The sequence below is a fragment of the Nycticebus coucang genome, chromosome 16, assembly GCF_027406575.1.
Source record: "Nycticebus coucang isolate mNycCou1 chromosome 16, mNycCou1.pri, whole genome shotgun sequence".
Classification (NCBI taxonomy): Eukaryota; Metazoa; Chordata; class Mammalia; order Primates; family Lorisidae; genus Nycticebus; species Nycticebus coucang.
The window spans coordinates 28,323,705-28,339,183 of NC_069795.1; the positions used below are offsets into that span (position 1 = coordinate 28,323,705).

The following is a 15,479-nucleotide window of genomic DNA, read 5'->3' on the forward strand; positions in this document are numbered from 1 at the left end:
CTCTGATAGGTAAACAGTGAATGTTTGTTGACTGATTGCAAAAATATCCCTGTGGCTGACTCCCTCCGTCCTTCACCTTCGACTGATCTTAGAAAAGATAGACACAAGGGAACCTGGCCTTGCCTGGACCTCTCACCTAGCCTGGGCCATACCAGCCACGCTGCTATGGTGAGTAGCTGCTAAAGTTTAGCTACAAGGCTATATTAAGAGTTGTTTGGGGAGGAGGATGGGATGAACTTTTCAGCTAGAGTTTGGCCTGAGGAAAGATTTCAAAACTTGTCCCTGAAATGTTTTAACAGCACTGATGTCAAATGGAAGCTTTCCATGCAGTGGAATCCACAGCAGCCCTCGGTGGCATGTGGGGCTGCAAGCCAGATATACCTGAAAGCAAATGCTTGCCTTGCTTTCTCTCTGCTTCAGAATGATGATGCAGGGCTACCAAAGGGAAATACTGAGAATGTCAAGTCAAACAAATCATAGCTCTTCTCCCGTGGCTCCTTTGACCTTGTTCCAAGGTAAGTCACACCTGCAGGAGGGACATTCAGGATAAGCGTGTTTGTCATTTGAGGCTTCTATCTGCTCCAAAAGGAACTCTAAATCTTCCTTATGGAGGCACTGACATTTAGTTTGGCACATTTTCAGATACTAGAAAAAGAACTATGACTTGACAAAAAAAAATATGTCAAGTTAATATAAAGCAGAAGAGGCAATTATTTCAAGCCACTCAGAGAATAATTTGCACATAAATGTGCAAAAACACAAGTTTTCAGCATTGAGGTTTCTGTTTTTTTTCTGTCAATGAGGACTATGTCATCAAGTGAGATAATAATGGCTTTTTCAAATCTTCTAAAATCAAGTAAGATTTTTGGGGGGCTTTTGGATCTGGGGCTTTTGTTTATTTGTTCCTTGCCAAGTGTGCTTTCTGTTTCAGAGTTCAAGAACATCTCATATCAAGCTTTATCGCATCTGAAGATGAAGGGAATAGGTTACACAAAAGCCATAGCATCCATTTCAGGATAGATATAAATCTTATATTTGGCACATGTTTATCTGATGAACCTCACTGTATATTTTCCAAGTTTCAATTAAATCCTTTATGGGGCAGCAAACGCATTTGTTGATTTGATGGGGGTGTTGTACTATTTTATGTGACAAAATAACCCAGAGACTCTGACAAGTTAAAATGTAAGGGATCCAGAAAGTCTGAAGAGATACAAAAGCATACCCCAAAATAGACCTGCAGTTTGAACTTGTTGATACACTGAGTGAATATTTTGCTGTCTTCTTTGTTTTCAAAGGGGCACCTAATCTTAGGTTTCCTCCATTTTCCTGGCTTCTCTCCAGCTTGTACATTCTGTGACTTCTGTAGTCCTGACATTTTAAGGCAATATTTGATCTCTCCAAGTCTTTGATTATCATTTTACTCATCTCCAGACTAACTCCTCCATCATGCTAACTTTAAAGATAAAAGGCTGGCCCATGAATGAAATCAGAAGGGGAAAGTTCATTTTTGTAATTCCAACGATGAGACACCTTCCACATTTATTACTGGCCGGGTATCAGTTTTTGAAGGCAGATTAAAAAAAAAAAAAAAAGCCTGGTGTCAGTAGCATTAATCTGTCAGGCCCAAATCATATGGAGTCTCTTGAACTCTAAGGGGAAAGAAAGACAGCCTGCTTTTAGACCTTCTGCTTTCCTTATTAACTTTGACCTTAGCCATTTCTCAATCAGCTGCTTACACATCCATTTTATACACTAGAGGTGTAGAAAATTTCATAAGAAAAGCAACCAGCATAAAAATGACTTTTTAAAGAAAGTTCAGCAACCTCCGTATAGATCGAATGTGACATGTTCAAGTCACTGACTTCATTTATTAAATGCACTTCCCTGATGTGTTAAATAACTCTTTCTCCTTAAGTGCAAAGGGTTTGTGTGGCTTCTTCCGCCCTCTCCGTTCCCGTCTCCACGATTTATGATGTTCTCCTGACAGGCTTCAGATGTCTAGGGCCCATTAGGTAGGAAGGTAGTTTTACCTCCCAGTGAGGACTGAAGTCATCCTGGGGAGGGCATCCTTGTTTGGCAGTCTCCCTGGAAGTTTACGAAGAAACAAACAAAAAGAGAATCACTCAGAATAGAGGTTTCAGGGAGAATTTGCTCCTGGTTTTCACAGTGGCTTTAGGGTTTTCTTTCTGTGTGAACAATTATCATTATTATCATCATTATTATTAATTGTTACTATATAAATCACAATGTTTTCTTTTTAAGAGCATGTGAAATTTGGACAAAAGTGACCTTAAGAAGGTGATTCAACTGTTTAAGAAATATTTGGGAGACAAAGTAGAGCTGCCTAAGTTGTAAATTGGGGATGGAAAAGCACATCTTACATTAAAAACATGGTCTCGTGCCTATGAATCAGTAAAGGATGTTTATGGATGTGAAATGTCCTAATGTCTGGAAACAGCTGCTAAAGTTGGATCGGTATTAGGTGTGTGTAAAGTAGACCTCCACACACACAGAGAACTGAAGGATCAACTTAAGTATCTGAATTATTCCAGGAGCCTGGTTTTCCTAAACTTCTTTCCAGTTGAGTCTTTGGCAAAACCCACCATTCTCTCTCTGAGAATTGTTACACTTAAGGCTGGTCTTTTAAATGGGAATTATTCATTTGAGAAAGGGATTAATGCTCAGGTAAGGATTTATTCTGCAAGTGTTTTGCACAGATTTCTTTAAAATGAGGTTGCAGATTTATCAGTCTTTTCTCTTTCCTTGGAATGGATTTTATTACTAGATCAAGAACTGCCAACAGCCAGGCCTAGTAAAATGCAAAATCACTCATCTTATCCTGCTTTACAACAGGAAGAGGCTTCTCAGTATACCTTTTATTTAAATGAATAATAATAGTTCTTAAAAATATAAAAATACTGGTTACTGATTGCTACCTGTCCTGAAACTTGGTTGCTAACATATTGTCACAATGAAAGAGCTCAGATGAAATCTAAATTTGGTGTTAGAAGTCCATTGCTGTATTATTAATCATTTGAAATAAAAATGTCACCATTATGACTCTTTGGAAACTGCTGCACTTAACTTCCAAACTGTTGCTTTTAAAAAGGCTAATTCAGGGTTGGGTACATTAATGTCAATGTCCTATAAAACTGCCAGCTAAAAAAAATGTCAGCAGAGACATTTTTTGTAGCCGATGTCAGCACAAAAGGGTGCCTCAGTTGTTTCATCTCCAAACAGCTGCATGCTTTCACTGGCATTTGGTGACCTTTCTTTGTGCACCCAGCCTAACCTCTTAGGTTATTTCCTGGCCTCCCTTCTGTGACCTTTGACCGAGGCCAACCTTTAGCTGGAGAATGTGACATTTTGTTCTCCTCTAGCTGACATGTGATGCTCTCATTATTCAAAGGTATGTGAAAATAATGACCTCGAGTGACCTTTGCGTTTCCTTTCATTTATTGGTTGTTTTTGGTGCTTGTTCAGCATGTGTCTAGGTGAAGGGGTGTGGGTAGAGATTGGAGTAGCCTAAGATGGCTAATATCTCATTTTATTTTGTTTCTAACATCTTTCCTGCCAGATGAGCCACTTTGCTGCATATGACCAAAGCCTTAGTATTTTCTATTTGTTGATTTGGGGACAATTTTGACCTTTGGACAATAGGTCTTTTTTTGAAATTTAAGAAATTTGGTTTAGTGAATGGAACTACTTGTTTCTATTATCTTCCCATCAAGGACATTTCTACATTTCTAAAGATAACTGTCCACTTAATAATATGAAATCCTTCTTGGAAAATAAATAACATATATATAATAATGTGTGGCAAAACGAACAACTGAAAAAATTTGTCATTTACAGTTCATGTATATGATCCAGTTGGACATTTGAAAATGCTCTCTTTCTAAATAAAAAGTTTTAGAAATTTTATTATGTACTTTTAATAAGCTTGATTATGCTTATCAATTTAATGTTATATTAATTTGTATATGTATGTATATTAATATAGAATGTGTACAGTGGGTACCAAATATTAAGAAGGAAAATTGAATTTAGGCACTGGGGAAACAATGGTCATAATTTGCTAAAGCTAGATTAGGCTTGTCAGTCAGAATCAGATTAGAGAGTGTTTATCCATAGGAATTTAGAGACACTTAAAATACTACCTATCTCAAAATATTCCACTAAATACTTCATGGTGTCCAATTTCTAGTTTCTCAACAAGACAAAGAATATTAATGACTAACTTAAACAAAGGTATTTATTAATATTAATTAATTAATATTAATATTTATAATTTAATTATTAATATCAGCGATAATTAATTAATATTTATTTAATATTAATAATGATAGTCTTATATTAAACATTACCTTAATATTATCTTAAACAAAGGTATTTATTAAATAAAATAATAAATTAAGGAATTATTATCCCATTATATAATGTGCATCTGTTTGCATTTTGTTCCTAATCAGTTTTCACCTCTAATATAATTATATCTAGATTAGATCCAACTACTGTAAAATTGAGGACAGGAGTTTGGATTGCTTGGCCAAAACTTAAGCCTGATCATTTACTCAAATTTCATAAGTTTCCAAGGCAAGCTGTTTAGATGCTGATGAGTGACTTGAGAATTATTATAAGTACAGTAATAATTACATGGTTTTCAGAACACAGGCCTTCCTACTATGCACATTCAAATGAAGAAGCCATCATCCCTAAGCCATCTTATCCCCTTTAATTTCATCTCTAAACACACACACACACACACACACACACACAAAACTGATTACATTATCACACTACTATTTTCTTTTGTATAGTAAAAAAAAAATAAAAAAGACCTTTAAACTCAAGAAATTTCCCACGTATAAATCAGTCCATTACTTAAGCACAAATTTAAGGAACATTGACATAGTGAATTACTTTCCTCTAAAGGACCTATCATAAAACCATCCTCATTTCTGAATTTATGCAATTAATTTCAAAAAGGACACAAGCTACTTAGATACTTCAAGAACAGGTTGTTTCAAGACTGAACAATATTTGCCAATCAACCACCCTTGATGCAGGGTGGCATTTTCCCAGAGGAAGCATGCTTTTATTTCTAATTTGCAAAAGGATGCCATATGGGCTCTGCGTTCAACAAATACTTGAATGGGATACTTTATATAGAGAACTCCACTAGATGCAGGAAGATAATATAAATCAGACATGGATCTGGCCTTCAAGGAAGATGCAATCTGGAAGAGAAAATCGTGACAGCACATTGAAACTTCTGAGTGTCGTAGGAATTTTTTTTTTAAGTTCTATAGTTTCATGAAAAATAAAGAGTTTCAACTAAAGTCAGTGTTTTTGCCCATCTGTAAAATTCATTTCTCTAGCCACTGTCTTTGTGACTAATTAGTATACATTGCTTTATCAGACACTAATCAGTGGAGCAAAATTTACAAGTAATTAGATTTAGGCCCATTAACCAGTTAGGATGAAATTTGGAGCTAATTCCAAAGCTACATCTTCTTTTCACAAATAAAGATAATAACACCACATTTAACCTCTTGGGTTAAAGTTTTTTTGCAAAGTAGAGAGATAACAATTAATGTGTGAGATTAAGCTCAATTAATGTGACTAATAATCACAAAGAAAAAAATGTAGGAAAAGTACAGAATGGCCACATTACTCATGAGTTTCAACCCTGCCCATGTTCAACTTGAGTATTCCCCTCATGAATTTTTTCATCTCCATTACCCAATTCTGAAAACTTAGTCTTTTATCTTATTTTGTGACCAGTGATACGCTTCAAAGATTTAGAAAGAAATCTCAAAAATTACTCCAAAAGATATTTCTTGTGATCTGTGTTTTGCAAATACGATTTTGCAAAGTTTTAATGGCTATTTTTGTTTCCATTCAAACAGGTTTACTCTAATAAAGGACCAAGTTAAAAATACTTCACAACTCCCATTCTGAATTGAGAAGAAAGGGACTGCACTGATTAATAAACAGAGGTGAGTGTAGGATAAATGTGTTGCCAGGGTAAGACTATTCAATGAACGGAAGCTATAATGAAAGAAAGAACTGATGAATATTTTGATCATTACATACATTACATTGGAGGGGACGTCTTTATTTTGCTATTTTGTAAGGTTTTATTAAGAAAGTATTACACATTAACTTTAAAAATGTTTAAAGTTTTCCCATTTACATGGTGCATTTGTCTCCTTTATTTGTTATTTCCTTATTTTTGGAAACAGCATTAGAAACCTGTTTTTGCACTTAGCTCATTCTGTTCTCTATAAAGATTCTAACTTGCCAGGCATTTAATCACGATTAAAGACAAATGTTTTCACTTGTTCAAAAAAGTTTTCACCTAATAATAAAATATGACTTGCCACATAAATGTCACCCTTCATGGACAAAGTGCTTTAAAGTGATAATGGGTAACCAAGTTATAAATGTTTAAAAATCGGGTCTGGCAGGAGACATAAGTTTCCCTCTCCAAACCCCAATAACCCAAAATTGAAGGGAGCCAAGGTCTGTTTCCTGCTTTGTGATACTGCCTTGTTGTCATTTAGATGTCTTTAACCACAAAGACCCCATGTTCCATGTGGTAGATTTCTAAACAGACATAAATCTACCTCCTTGGCCAAGTATGGTTTTGCAGAACGTGCTTTTTTAAGCAGAAGAAATGTGCACAGAAAACAGTAGGAAAAAATTACTCTTATTTACGTTGCCCTAACTGAATTCCCAAGTCTTTTGGTACGTAAGACCTCAAACTTGGCCATGATTTCCAGCTTAGCATAAGTTCCAGAAGTAACATACCAAACTCAATAGCTGAAAATAGTACAAAAATTTAGCTTTTTGTAGTGTTTTAAATTAATGTTTCATGGGTTGTCTGATTACATATGACAAAATAAATTTCCCTAATTTTTTTATGTAATCATAACTTTGTCTCTTGCTTACCTTCAAGGTGTGATATATTGTAATTCTTTCTAATTTCATTGAAATTTCCTGCTGCTTCTTGAGGAGTGGTCTGGATATCATCAATATTTTTGCATTATTATTAATTTAAAGGTACATACTTCTTTTCCCTCTTTGAATGGGGTTTTAATTTTTAAGTATAAAAATAATTAATTGACAATAACAATTGCTTTATTTTGGATCCATTAATGCCAAGGTACATTATTGTTTAGCTTTGGTGTGAGAAATAAAATGATTGATAATGAAAACTGAAGAGGATTGAATAGATGAATTTATAAACCAGATATAGTTTCAGGAACTACCAAAATTCACTGTATTTTACCAACGGATCTCTCTTTTTATTTTAAAACTAATAAAAGCATATTTTTAACATCAGCTTTTTATTTGGTTAGATCCAACTGACTCCTATTTTACTGACATAATTGAGTCTTTATTCCTATCAGTGAATAAAGTACTTTTAAATATTATTTTAAAAATTAACGTGAAATCCTTTTTATACTATAGGGGAATTATTTTCATAGATCAATAAATGATAGGACACAATAACTCAATATTTTGTTCTCCAGTGAAATTGAAATACCCTGTATATACATAAAATCTGCAAAGGAGTTCATTTCAGCAGGATAATAGTTAATTTATAGTATTAAGTTCAAAAAGGCAGACTAAGATAACAGACCAATTTAGGTAAAGATGTGGCACATTTATGCTGGAGGAAAATAAATGTCAAGTAGAAAGCCGTATCTGAAATTCAGATCACATTTAGATGCACAAAAAAACTGTTAATAGCAGTAGGGGGGTGATTGTATTCCAATTAAATTTTCTTTACTCACATCAACCAGTCTTGGCTTGAAAGTCAATCATATGATTTACAGGGCTCTTGAGGAAATAAAAAGAGGGCAGCCCAAGAGAGGGAGAAGAAACTGATAATATAACTTTTCTAAAAAGGCCATCAATTACAAAGTTTGGGCCTGAGGTAGAACTGGGGTAGGTTAAAAGGAAGTCATTAAAAATTTTTTTACAAAAAAATTTACATTTCTTTTTCTTTTTTTGTATATGATAGTATTCACTGGAGATTATTTTTGAAGACTGGGATCCAGGTAAAGAATTCTAAGTTTTATATAACCTTCAAAGAGACTGTAATCAGAAATGAGAGACTTCCTAAGGTTTGGAGTAGCTTGGCAGGAATTCTGGGTGATAGGATGGGGATGCACATGGCCGGGCGTGCCTTTGTTAGAGCCCAGAGCAAATACCAAGATATGTGTTTTAGTTATGGGAAACACAAAGTGGCTGCCTGGCTCAAATTGTCCTGGGACTTAATTTTGAGTAAATAGTACTGTTACTAACTGGGTGAAAATTTTGGAGAAGTAGAAAAGCATATCAAACAGAGATGCAAAAAACAAGTTAAGTTTTGATATTCGTTTTTTTCAAAACCCAAAGGGCAACACATAATTTGAAGAGGATATACACCGGGGATTGGGGACAAGATTGATGAGCTATTCTCTGTCCCCCAAAGCCCTGGATGGGTATTGAACCAGTACCAGTTTTATAAAACTATGATATGTGATATTTGAGTCTAAGTATTGAAAGCACACAGAAGACTCGTGTATCCATAGATTTTAGGAGAATTTCGAGTTGTCATGGTGGCTTTTATTTTTTCATTGGTATGTCTAACAAAGGCCTTGTAAGTAGTTTTGACAGATAGCTGAGATGCTAGGAGTATTTTTTTGAAAATTCTTTTGTACTTTTCATATAATGATGGATCTATTAGAACTCCAAATCAGAAAAATCACAGGAAAAAAAGACTCAAATGAATATCATAACCATAGTAGCATTGTCACAACCTTAGGTGACTTCCAACATACTTGTTTATGCAATAGTACCTTTTGATATTTCAACAGTGTTGGTCTTAAACATATTTTTATCATAATGGTACATAAAATGACACTGGGGACAGAAATAGTTATAAAGGAATCACTAGGAGTTATGCTGTAAATATGTATATAAGATCTTTTCATAACGCACATTATATACATTTGTATTAAGTGACTTTTAAGAATGTTGATTATTGATCTGATAAACTATAAAGTCATTAGGGTCTTTGTGTAAATAACTATTTTTCAAATTGATACTGCTGTATAATAAAAAATACTTATGAAAAATACTTCTGGTCTCTTGCATGCTGAATAGCCACTTTTCAACATTAAATATCTTGGCCAAAAATACATTTAAAAATTAAGAACCATTTAAATTATACAACTGTGAAAAAAAATAAAAGAAAAAAGTGAATTACTCAGCATGCACTTTAGCACTTTTACTACTTTAAGATGGCCAAGGCATTTTGTTTTAAGTTCCTGTAAACATGATTTACATATTTTTTACATTTTAATAATATATACTCTACTGTAAAAGAAAATTATCCTTTCTTATTGTGGTGCTGGTCCCTATTTTTGAAGATTTAGAGGTATCAAAGAAACCTGAATCGTAATAGTTACCTTCATAAAAACACATAAGTCCAAGTCTCTTGCCCACATAGAAATGGGGATATTTGTTCTTTGAGATATCATCTAACTCCAGTAAGATTAGCCCACTTAACAAAATCCCAGAATGACAGATGTTGGTGTGGATGCGAAGAGAAGGGAATACTTATACCCTGCTGTTGGGAATGCAAGCTAATACGATCTTTTTGGAAAGAAGTTTGGAGAATACTCAAGGAACTAAAAGTAGACCCACCATTCAATCTGCATCTCTTCTACTAGGTATATCCTAGATGATCAAAAATCATTTTACAACAAATACATTTGCACCAGAATGTTTATTGCAGCCCAATTCATAATTGCCAAGACGTGGAAACAGCTCAGGAACTCGTGGACTCACGAATGGATTAACAAATTATGGTATGTGCACTGTGGAATACTATGCAGCCATAAAAGGATGGTGACTTCACATCTTTTCTGTTTACCTGGATGGAGCTGGAACATATTCTTCTTAGAAAAGTATCTCAAGAATGGGAAAAAAAGTATCCAATGTACTCAATACTAATACTACTATGAAATCAATATATAAACACCTACACATTCATATGAATGGTAAAACATAACTATAGTCCAGAAAGTAGAAGGGAAGAGGAGAGAGAGGGGAGGAGAGTGGGAAGGCAGGAGGAGGGAGGGTATTTGGGGGGACCTCACCTAACGTGCATGATGCAATGGTACATTTCAAAACTATTAAGAAAAGAGTATAATTGTGATGGATGTGTTACTTAGTTCAATGTAAGCATTTCACATTGTATATCAAATCAGTACACTGAACCCCATAAATACATCAATGTACACAGTTATTATTTAATAAATTTTTTTTTAAACACATAAATCATAGAAATATGTCATGGCTGAAATTCAATGTGTTTAGTCTGTGTTAGGGATGAAGGTCAAGTCGAATTCTTCATAGGTCTTTGTGACAACTCATCTTGATGTGAAAGAGAAAACTAGAGAATGCACTTTTATTTATCCAACTCTCAATAATGCGTCTTAATAAATTAATTAATGACACAAGTGCATCTTTGCCCACATTGTAAGTTCCTTGAGGACAGTATCTACAGCTTATTTATTTTAAGCACTAGCAATATCCTGCTTGATAAATGTGTGATGGGTGAATGAATGACAGATGAATGCACGTATTTAAAAGGGAGAAAACTTTTTTTTCTAACCAAAGGAAAGGACCTCAGGTATCAGAAAGAAAATCTATCTTTCCAAGGAAAGATATTACAAAGAAGGTGTTTTAGAATCATGGACTTTTAGAATTGGAAGATGCTGCTGAAAGTAAAGGCGATAATAGATCCACATTCAATGCCACATTCACTCGATTTTTATAAATTTCAAAAAGCTTGGAGTATTTGTTTGTTTTTTGCTTGATTCTGTTGGGACTCAGTAAATGATACCCCAAGGTGTTTTAGCATGCTAAGCACTTTGAATTAGAGATTGGAAGGCCTTAGAAACCACCTCAGAACCAAGGTCTTTCCGACTGTCTCTCCCCAAGTGCAGGCAGGAGCTCTCTCTGAAGTTCCCTTATCTAACTGAGAAAGTTCTTCTAAAGAAACACAATTGCTTTCAATCCCCTGTCTGAAATCTCATTAACCAGGGAAGATTAATCATGGAATAAGAAACTAAAGATCATCACCACACCCACCTGGACAGATGTTTTATCTATTTTTCTGACAGAGAGACTTTATCTGCATATTAAGACAATCTTTGTTCACAGTGCAATCCCACCCCTCACCTTCCCACCTCCTGAGAGCTGCGGAAATTCTGTCTCAGGCTATTGTCTGTTCTTAAGGTCCATTAATCTCCCCTGAAAATAATTTGCTCTTTTTCTAAAATGACCCATAGCTCCCACTTCTCTCTCCTATGTGAAGAGTGTATTTAAACCTTCAACCATGTGGCCCTTCCATGAATTTCATACTCGTGTGCATCTGTGTACCTGCACATTAATACACCGGTTTACCTTTTTTCCTGCCAATCTTCCTATTGCCAGTTTATTTTGGCAGACTCAATTATCAAACTTTCAGAGCAAATGTTTAAACTTCCCTACTGTTTTCTCCCTGTCTCCCCATTTGAGACTTTTCATCTTTTGGTGTCAAGGAAATAGCTCTCTATTTTTATCTTTTACCTTATTTGGCACAAAGTATACAGATAGGTTTTACAGAACAATCTTATTGGAATTGGAAAACAAATTGTTTCTCTAAAACATTTGCTCTCCTTGGTTCGAGCACTGTGTTAATGAGGCCAGGGAATTGTATTTTCTGTCTGTAGCCACTCTCTGGCCTCTTGACATTTTCCAGTGCTCTCAGTGGGAGGTAAGAAAGGAGTAGAAGAATCTTGCACCATGGAAAAAGCACATCACTGCGTAGACCTGCTCACAGCAGGGCATACAACATCACGTTTTGGTAAGCAAGACAGTTTGATGATCATTCCTTCTAGGTCCATTTGAAGACTTCAGAGCTACTATTAACGGATGGAGACAGTTGGACCTGGAGTTTAAGTTGTTCCTCCTCCCCACTCAACATCCCATTCAAGAAATGTAGACAAAGGAACTGTTAAGTTCGGAGAATTACTGTTAACAATATATATATACTGAATTATCTCAAACACATCACTAGGGGATAATTTCAATAGGCCAACACCCCAAGTTTAAACATTATTCCAGTGTCAGGTGTGCTCAAAAAGATGCTTACTTTTCTCTGAAGCCAAGATAAACAACCTGTATTATGTAAATGTTTGAACTGGTGTGAGATTCTTGCTAGAATTTAAACCAGCCCAGGGCCCCCAGCTGGCACAGGCACGGGGTGGGAAGCATGACCGAGGCGAGCTCGCTCACGGCCGATTCTTTCTCAGGTCACTGAGCTCCGTAATTACTGGAGGATCAGCATCCAGTGCCAATAGTCAGGGCCTCTCTTGGGACTGCTTGGCCATGTGCTATTTTAATGCTGCTTCTCTGTGCCACCTGCTTTGCACAGAACCTGCTGTTTTTGTTGTTGTTGCTGTTGTGTCTGTTGTTGGTGTTGCCTTAGTTAGAGCATCGTTTTTTGGTTCCAAATGTTTAGGTGTTAAAAATAACTTTAAACCTATAAGTAGCTGACATATTTTTAGATGCTCAATAGAAAATAAAATCAATAATCCTAAAGAAAGCATCATTTACTAAGAGCCCACTAGGAGCGAATTGCCCAAATGACCTCCAGAGGGCAACACAAAGCACTGGTGGACGGTAATCCAAAGTACTTTCTCAGCCCAGTGGACTTGAGTAAGACACACATTTCAGACAATGTCATATCAACGAGAATGTGTGTGTGGGTGATTTGGAATCTTAACCCTAAATGTACGTGTGCTTTTCACTTAGAGAACACTAATGGTACAGCTAACCCAGGGTTTACAGATGGACTACATTGGGATTCATCAGAACTCAGGCAGTCTTGGTTCCTTAATATTTTAAATTTTCACTGGATCTACAGGGATTTCTTAAAAAGTGCTTGCCTGTGGTTAAATAATAATATACTGTGTACTCACTATCTCTTTCTTCTTAAAATTTCACGGCCACACTGGGAAATAAGCAGGCAGGATTCATTATCCCCACCTGAGCAATGAAGAAGTAAGATTTAGAAAGGCTGGAGAGTTCTTGTTTTTGTGTTTTTCACACCCTAGTAAACCATTGTTCCTCCCTGTCTGCCCATATTACTCTATGCATAGTGATGAGTCCACTGCCAACACTGCAGCTCTACTCTGTTTTCAAGAGAAGCCAAAATGACTTTCTCAGCTCTGTCCTGCACATTGAAGAGAAATATTCTGTGTGCTGGCAAAGTCTCTACGATTTTCAGTATGAGAGGAGAAAGGAGAGAAGAGCTCAGAGGGGCAGGCTACATTCTGACTTCACTGACTATTAGAGGGTTCTGCCTAGGCCGCCTCACATCCTGGGGCCTTGGTCTCCTCACTTATAAAATGAGGATATGGTCTTATGCAAAATAGTGGCATTGGTTTATGCCCCCCACACCCCGCTGCACCATGCCCTTTAGCTCCTGTGTCTGATGCCTTCTTGATCCTTTCTAAACCTTCTCTTAGGAAAGGAAGGAAAATGTTACAACAAGAATTGCATTCTAGGTACCAGCTTAAAGGGTTACTGGTCAGAAATATTTGCATTAAAATTAATGTCTGGAAGGTGAGATTTCAGTAAGCATTGATCTGTGGGTAGTAATGAAAAGAAATTTTTTCTGAAGTGTCACAGGAAGTATGGTGGATGCCTAAATGTGCCACCCAGGTCCTTCTGCAGGGACGGGCATGCTGCCCAGCATCAGAGTAGGTGATCAGCACACAGCCTTCAGCTGATATTCCCTTCAGAATGCAGCCTCCCTCTCCACAGGTCCCACCCTGTGCAGGTCACCTGTATCCAGTGTTGAGGAAAGGTGTGTGAGACAGAGCATAAAGACCATCTACATTGGCCACACATGGTGGGGACACTGGTAGGTGATTCCCTCCTCAGAGCTCCCTTGTGGAAAGGCTGAGGCTTTGGTTGGCCTTTGTCACTTCAGGCCAACTTCTCTCTGACCAACCAACCAATGATGGAACGCTAGATTGAGCTGGGGGAGAGGAGAATTGAGTAAAGGTGCCATAGAGAAAGATAAGGTGCCAGCCAGGTAATCTGTTTTTAAAAACCTCATTTAACACAGAAGAATGGAGAAACACATGTACAAGGACCACAGCAAGAAACAAATAAAGCGGGAAACAAGGACACATTGATGTTTTCTGAGGAAAGTACCTAAATGCAGAGAAACCAAGAGACCATGCTCAGTAAAGGCTGAGATTCTTCCAGGAGGCCTTCAGGAAGCATCAAGCTCAGAATAGTCTCTGGCTCACTGCCTGCCCTCCCAGTTTCTGTTTAGGACTCACCTGAGGAAGGTGCCAAGTGCTACTGAGTAACATAGCACATGTATGGCCACAAACTTGACTTCAAAATTACTGGCAGATTTCTCATTTCACAATGATTCTTGCAGGAAATGTTTTAGGCTATGCTTGGCTTTCTGTTACCCTACACATACCTTTCGCATCAAAAATGTAACATATTTCAGGCAAGGTTAATGACAGAATACTTTGATTTCTTGGGTTTTTACAAAGGACATTTCACTGTCTTTTCTTGTATAAAAGCCATAGATCATGGAATGGTACAGTAAAAAGAATGCTTAATGTCTGTAACTACGCCCTGAGTGGTTCACAGAAAGGTCAGACCATGGTGTCAGAGGTCTCAGAGATGTCACATAGCTTCTTAATGAATTCGGGGTGGAGTATTATTCCTAAGAAACACTAGCATTCAGAACAAAGGACCTTTACCATCGTGCCAATTAGTACGGTTCAGGGGATGACTCACTTGCAGTGATTATACTAGTATCATCCAAAAATGGAGCTTTTGAGTTTGCTCCAGTTCTTGATAAATTAATTCTTGCCGAAGAGGACTAAAATCTCAGTGTCAGTGTTCAGTGTCATGACACATTATCTTCATGTCTAGAAGCAGTCTGAACCAGTGTCTTAAGTAAAGGGCTAGAGGTAAGAAATTCTGAGACTGGTAATAGCCTAGTAAGGAAAAACATGGAAAATGGGGCATGATTTAAACTGTATCGTTGCCCCCTAACCAGGTCTGTCCTGGAGTCACTTCTAGGATCTCTCTAAGTCCCAATTTCTGAATCTCTAAAGGAGGGATTATCATTCTTGCCTTGCAAAATTATTGTGAAGTTTATATGTGATCATGCGTGCTACACATGGGATGTATTAGGCACACACAAAGTGTTGACTTCTCTTACTGCTTGATTTATGGTGAGTTCCTATTATACAAGAGTCAGTTTTCTTTTCTTTTCTTTTTTTTTGAGACAGAGTCTCACTTTATTGCCCTCAGTACAGTGCTGTGGCATCACAGCTCACAGCAACCTCCAACTCCTGGGCTTAGGTGATTCTCTTGCCTCAGTCTCC

At 36.7% G+C, this 15,479-nt stretch overlaps 1 long non-coding RNA gene across 1 annotated transcript; it reads left to right on the forward strand.

The window, feature by feature from the left end:
- Positions 1-305: 305 nt before the first annotated feature.
- On the forward strand, positions 306-10,389 carry LOC128567826 (uncharacterized). Its single transcript, XR_008374939.1, has 5 exons — positions 306-515; positions 5,916-6,005; positions 6,968-7,071; positions 8,039-8,075; positions 9,735-10,389. It is a non-coding gene; the product is annotated as an uncharacterized LOC128567826 (long non-coding RNA).
- The last annotated feature ends 5,090 nt before the right edge of the window (positions 10,390-15,479 follow it).